Source organism: Mus pahari, chromosome 18 (assembly GCF_900095145.1).
Source record: "Mus pahari chromosome 18, PAHARI_EIJ_v1.1, whole genome shotgun sequence".
In the NCBI taxonomy this organism is placed as follows: domain Eukaryota; kingdom Metazoa; phylum Chordata; class Mammalia; order Rodentia; family Muridae; genus Mus; species Mus pahari.
The window spans coordinates 1,976,348-1,983,238 of NC_034607.1; the positions used below are offsets into that span (position 1 = coordinate 1,976,348).

Consider the following 6,891-nt stretch of genomic DNA (forward strand, 5'->3'; position numbering starts at 1 on the left):
AAGGGCTCGGAAGCCACGAATACTCCACCAAGTGTGGGGCTTGTGGTGACATGCTCTCTGGTTGTGTCCACATTGCCCCATGAAAATCAGGTGGAGCCAGGCGGTGGTGGCCCACGCCTTTAATCCCAGCACTCGGGAGGCAGAGGCAGGCAGATTTCTGAGTTCGAGGCCAGCCTGGTCTACAAAGTGAGTTCCAGGACAGCTAGGGCTACACAGAGAAACCCTGTGTCAAAAAAAGAAAAGAAAAGAAAAGAAAGAAAGAAAGAAAGAAANAAAGAAAGAAAGAAAGAAAAAGAAAGAAAAAGAAAAAGAAAAAGAAAAAGAAAAAGAAAAAGAAAAGAAAAAAGAAAAGAAAATCAGGTGGAAGCCACCTGTTCTTGTTGAAGGTTTACCTCAGTCCAGTGGGGATTGCTTTTTCTATTCTTTTTAAATGGAGTCTGACCAAGCCAGCTCAGTCAGTCAACAGGGTCTCAAGGGAGGGAGCGAGGATTGAAAAGACAAAGACAATCAGACAACACTATAACATGACTCCAGCCAGTGCTGAGGCTGAAGCAGCTTTATTTCTCTCCAGCCTGCTTTTATATCATCCTAGCCCCACCCCGCACCCCCGCTGATTCTGCACTACACATTGATCTGTTCAGGGGCTGTCTGCGGCTTTCCCCAGTAAGGAGGGGAAAGAGAATGCACACCTGGTTACATCCAGTCAGTTCTTAGATCAAAGACAAAGTAACCAAAGGAAGTAGTCAACAAGGACCGCCTTGACATCAAAGGATATGCTAAAGGAGACGCTGAAGGGTAGAGAGGTGTGTTCTTATCACGGGGGTGTGCGTGAGTGTGTGTGCGTGCGTGTGTGCACGTGTGAGTTTATGTGCACCAAGAGCATGCAGCTCATTGTGGAGGCCAGAAGCTGGATCTCCTGGAGCTGCAGTTACAGGCGACTGGGATCTGCTTGACACAGTGCTAGGATTCAACCTGGGTCCTCTGCATGACCGGTGCTTTTAACCACCAAGCCATCTCTCAGCCCCAGGAGCCGAGCCCTTTGCTCTTACGCCATCTTTGTCTTCGCGTTTCTATTCGTTCTCTTTCTCAAGGCTGTGGCCAGAGCCCTGACAAGAAGCGTAAGGAGGGAGGGGTTTAGTGTGGCCTTCAGTTCCAAGGGATCCAGCACATCACGGCGGAAGAGGCATGGCAGTAGCATGAGGCGACTGGTCACACTGCCTCAGCAGTCAGACTGGAAGTGTTCTGGGCTGTAAAACGACGTGGCCAGCCCTCCAGTGATCCACTTCCTCCAGCAAGGCTCTATCTCCTACAGAAGAGATCTACCTTCTGTAAGGTCTCAAATAACATAACGGCACCAGCTGGGAGCTAAGTGTACAAATATGTGAGCCCACGTGGGACACAGCCGCACAGCGATTCTGTGGTGTTCGGCGGCTTCTGTGTCTACTGAACTGGGCAGTGTTTGATACTCTGACAGCTTGGGGTTCGCTTCTGTAACTTCATTAGCTTGCTAACGGGTCTGTTATGCTTTGGGGATGTGGTATCCTGCGAGCTAAGGGACACTTTACCTCTCCGTTTCCCCGGTTAAGCCCGAGTTCTCCAGTTCTTTCATTTACCCAATTCTCTAGCGTTGTCTTTGCAGATGGCCCCACAAAAGCCACTCAGAGAGCCTTAGATAAAGATTATAAACTCAGCCTGCCCGCCGTGGCAGCTACCGATCATTCGTGGCGTCACTTAAATTTAAATAATTTAAATCGCAGGGAAATGATAGCTTCTGAGCTCCCACCCTCCATGCTGGCAGACAGCAGATAGACAATTGACAGCAGAGACTCCTGCTGGGGAGGGTGCTCTCAGCATTCTCTGATGGCCATGCTTAAGGTTACGGTTTGGATCTGGAATGCTCCCCCAGAGGCTCATGGGTCGATGGCTTGGCCCCTGATGCACTGAAGTTCAGAGGTGAGCAGTCAGCAGACCTGGAGCTTGTCAGTGAATTCATCCATTGGTGGATTTTTTAAAAAAAAAAAATTTCTTTATTTATTTATCTATTTATTGTATGTGAGTACACTGTAGCTGTCTTCAGACCACCAAGAGAGAGCATCAGATCTCATTACAGATGGTTGTGAGCCACCATGTGGTTGCTGGGTATTGAACTCAGGACCCCTGGAAGAGCAGCCAATGCTCTTAACCACTGAACCATCTCTCCAGCCTCTGTTCGTGGATTTGTAGTTCATGGACTGTTGGGAGCTGGTGGAGACTATGGGAGGTGTAACCTGTTTGGAGGAAGAAAGACGGTGAGGATAGCCCCTTCGCAGGGATAACTAGTTCCCAGGCCCACTGTGTGTGCGTGTGTGAGACAGATCTTATTCTAAGCACACACCGTCTTCGAGATCAGGTCGGGGTAGTATGGAGGGAAGACAAGCCACCTCCTCCTCTATGACTCAGAACAGAGAAAGTGTGACCCTGTAAGAAAGTGTTCAGGGGCTGGAGAGATGGCTCAGAGCATTTGCAGCTCTTGCCAAGGACCCAGGTTCAGTTCCCAGCACCCACATGGTAGCTCACAGCTGTCTGTAACTCCAGTTCTAGGGGATCGGATGCCCTCTGCTGGCCTCAGCAGGCACTGGGCACAGAATTTCTCTCTCTCTCTCTCTCTCTCTCTCTCTCTCTCTCTCAATAAAACTAGACAATTAGTCGTTGAAAGGTGTTAGCTTGATCAGAACAACTTACCCCAGCTCCCTTCCTCAGCCCCACTCTCCCCCCACCCCCACACTCCCTCAGGACTGAGGCGGAAGTCCAGGCTGAGACTTTCTGACCATGCAGAGGAACCCTCAGGACAAACACAATATCTTACCTGCTCATCTAGGATCCTGGAGATCTCGGCTGAGCTGGATGAGGGGTGAAAGGGAACACATTCAGCTATTAAAATCTCCTTAGCTATCCCTCCTCCATCTCCTTCACCTCACCTACAGAAGCTTGGGACCCTGGGGACCTTGTAGCCTAATGGTCAGACCCCTGGCTGGGGCTTCCTCTCTTTCTATAGGACAACTTTGCTCCGACACTGGTTCCAATGGCTTCTAGAACTCTCTAGCATGACTTTTCTGCCTTAGACCCTTCTCTGGACAGGAGAGTTTATCGGAAAGGCTAGCCTCAGCCACCTGCCAGGATTCTCTATTTCATACCTTTGATGTCTGGGATGTGTGTAACCCAGGCAGGCCTTGAACCTGCGACCCTCCTGCCTGTGCTGGGATTGGAGGCTACTCCTCCACACTCACCCTGCTTGCTCCTCGGGTGCCTGATGATGCCCACTGTCAGGAAGATGAGTCCCAGCACCAGGCCAACCGCTCCGGTCAGCATCTTGTTTCGGGCAGAGTCAGACTGGATCCCTGGGAAGAAGAGAGTTCTGGGTTAATGTCCCCTCCTGAGGCACAACACTCCTTAGTGGCTGTCCGACAGGGACGCGGAATATCAACATGAAGGTCACCAAGAGGAACACACTATCGGGGAGAATAAATGGAAGGACTCGGAGATGTAGACCTAGGCTAGTGCCTTCAAATAATCACCATGAGGATGTGGACAGCTGCCTTTCCAAACAAGGACAGACAAGTCAGAGGAGGAGGTCAGCCCCGTTGTGGGGGCGTGGCAGGGGGTGTCTGCCTCCTTAGACTTCCTGACAGGACCAGATTCCATATCCTCAACATCCCCAGACCAGAAACAGGCTCCCCTCTCATGCCTCCAGCTCAGAACCAGCCTCAGGGGCCTCCAGAAGTACCTGGGGTGATCAGGTCTCAGTGTACAAACACCTAGGGCAGGAGAGTGGAGCTTGAGTCAGGGTGCTGCCTTAGCTACAGGATGTGGGGTCCCCAGGGGTGACTCACTCCACTCTACTGTGATGGGGCTCTCCAGGCTGGGGTGCTCCATGTGGCAGGCGTACACATCTCCCCACTGTGGAGTTATCTCCAGCATGACCAGAATCTGGAAGGTCCAGTCCCCGTTTCAGATCAGGCTGGTGGGCAGGACCCCAGCAGTTTCCTCCTGGCTGTTCCGGAACCAGCAGACCTGAATGATGCCTGGATACAAATCTGTCAAGCTTGACAAGCAGGTCATGGTGCTTCAGGGTGACCTCCTTGGAAGGTGACACATGTACCTTAGGCTGGACTAGGAGTGGAGAAGAAGTGTCGTATGAGAGTGTGACTCTGTGGTAAAGGCCTTCAATCCCAGCACTCGGGAGGCAGAGGCAGGTGGATCTCTGTGAGTGTGAAGCCAGCCTGGACTACAGAGTGAGTTCCGGGTCAGCCAGGAACACATAATGAGACACGTTTTCCAGCTGTGAGTCTCCCACTTTGTCATGATGAGAAGGACACAAGATTCATTCAAATACTTTTTAAAATTAATTTTAAAAATTTATTTGTATTATTTTATGTGTATGAATGTTTTGCCTGCGTGTATGTCTGTTCACCATGTGTCCTCGGAGCTCACAAGAGGGTGTTGGTTCTCTCAGACCTGGGGTTGCAGAAGGCTATAAGCCACCACATGGGTGCTGGGAATTGAACCTGGGACCTCTGTAAGAGCAGCCAGTGCTTTTACCTGCCGAGCATCTCTCCAGCCCCCACTTGGCCACTTTTATGAACTGACAGCTCCTCAGTCAACTCCTTCCTGAATTGTGATTTATGAATTAAGATGTGTCTCCCTCCGTTTGAACACCGGGACTTCAGGTTAGTCAGTTTTGCCTTCGAACATACTGCGAGATATACAACACGCCTGCAGTATACAACTGACCTCTAGGGGCCTCTGGAGCTAAATCTACAGGCCCAAAGGACTCATATATTTCACAATGACAAAAGATTTCCAATGTCCTAAGGCTGCATGCGGAATGGCCATTAATTATCCGTATGATTATTTCTAGAGTCTTGTCAGTTACTCACCCTAGAGATACACCCTGTACACCCAAGGCTAAATACCCAAGGATACAAGGAGGAAAACCCATAACTCAATAGCAGTCAGAGTTACAGAGATGATCTCTCAATCCGGGAGGGATGGAGACATGGCTCGGCCGCTAAGAGGATCCAGAGGATCCAGGTTCAATTCCCAGCCTGCACATGGCAGCTCATGACTGTCCGTCTTGAGATTCCTTAGTCCGACCTCTGTGCCCTTGTCCTCGCCCCCAAGTCTCTGCCTGCCACCCCCCACCCCCATCCCACCCTGTTGGTCCCCCGGGCCGCTGCCTGGCCTTGCTCTCCTCTGGGACCTCACCTCGGCGTTTCACCATGAAGCCCTGGTTCAGCTCGTAGTTGTGTCTGCACACCGTGTCTACCTCAGACCTCCGCCGCTCCGTGACGTCCTTCTGCTTGTTCCAGGACTCGGCCCACAGCCGCCCCATCGGGGTGAGCGCGCGGAACTCGCCCACCACGCTGTCGAAGCGCATGAACTCCTCGCGGTTGAAGATGCATGATGAAGCGCTGCATCCCGTCCCGTCATTCTCCGCATAGCGCGCGCAGCAGATGGTTCTCTGCGGGCGTCAGAGGCCGAGTCCTGGGGCGCTGGGACGCCACCAGCCTCAGTTCCACCCCACTGAGGGCCCCCCCTTCCTAGCCACCAGCTCACAGCCTGGCTGCCTTTCGCCAGCTTCCCTCTCAGTCTGGATCTTTGAATACTTTTTATTGACTGATTTTTTCTTTATTTTTGAGACTTAGACATGATCATATCTACCCCCACCTCCACTTTCCCCTCCAATTCCCTGCAAATATTTCAACATGGCCCCTCCCTACTTCAGGTTCTCTCTCCTCTCTCTTTCTCACCTCCTCCCTTTCCTCCCCCTTCTTTCCCCTTCCCTCTTTTTCTCCTCCCTCCTCCTCTGTAACCGTCTTTCCCTCTTCCTCCTCTTTTCTTCTAAGTTCAATTACTGCTGTCCCATCCACTGGCACATGGGACACGTACCAATGACATCACTTTCAAAAAGAAGCGATTATGGAGTTGGACAGAAGACTGGGTGATTAAGAGCACTGGCAGCTTTGAATCCCAGAATTCATATGGCAACTCACACTCCAGTTTAAGATCAAAGCCTGTGTCTGGCATCCAATGGCACCAGGCACACCACTCTTGGTGCACAAACTTACATGCATGCAAAATACACACGAGTGCGTGCGCGCACACACACTCACATGCACACACATGCACACACACACAATGATATCCCATTCCGGTAGCTCCCTAGGCCTCGGTTTCCTCACCAGTGATGTCAGCGTGAGGTTCACGGGACATAAAGGGACTTCCTGTTGAGGGTGACCAGTACCAGTGAAAATACAAAACATAATAAATTTACTTAAAAAATAATGTGGAATGGCAGCTCTCATTTGAAATCCCAGGGCGAAGGATGCAGAGGCAGGAGAATTACTGCAAATCTTGTGATGGTTCAGGGAAGGCACTGTTCTGAACCTTAATCACTGAAAATCACCTCAGTGAAGCCCCAGTGGGCTCCCTTGTTCCTAGAAGCACTGGCTGGGTAGTTGTTACAAAAGAGATGTGGGGCCAGGCAGTGGTGGCGCACGCCTTTAATCCCAGCACTTGGGAGGCAGAGGCAGGCAGATTTCTGAGTTCGAGGCCAGCCTGGTCTAGAGACAGCCAGGGCTACACAGAGAAACCCTGTCTCAGAAAAAACAAACAAACTTGCCAGCCCAGAAAGGAAAGATCATTTTCTAAACTATATATGATACACATATGTGGAGGCAAAGAGAGAGAGAGGGAGAGAGGGAGAGAGAGAGGGAGAGAGAGAGAGAGAGAGAGAGAGAGAGAGAGAGAGAGGTGGGAGAACCTCTCTTTTCCTAGGAGCCACCGGCAGTGTGGGTCGCTCTGTTTGCCCTATGTGAGCCTCTGTGGGTCGCTCTGTTCTTACCAGTGAAG

The 6,891-nt window shown here is 51.1% G+C and overlaps 1 pseudogene; it reads right to left on the bottom strand.

Annotated features, from left to right (window-relative positions):
• Positions 1-1,910: 1,910 nt before the first annotated feature.
• On the bottom strand, positions 1,911-5,937 carry LOC110335991 (annotated as a pseudogene).
• Between the last annotated feature and the right edge of the window lie 954 nt (positions 5,938-6,891).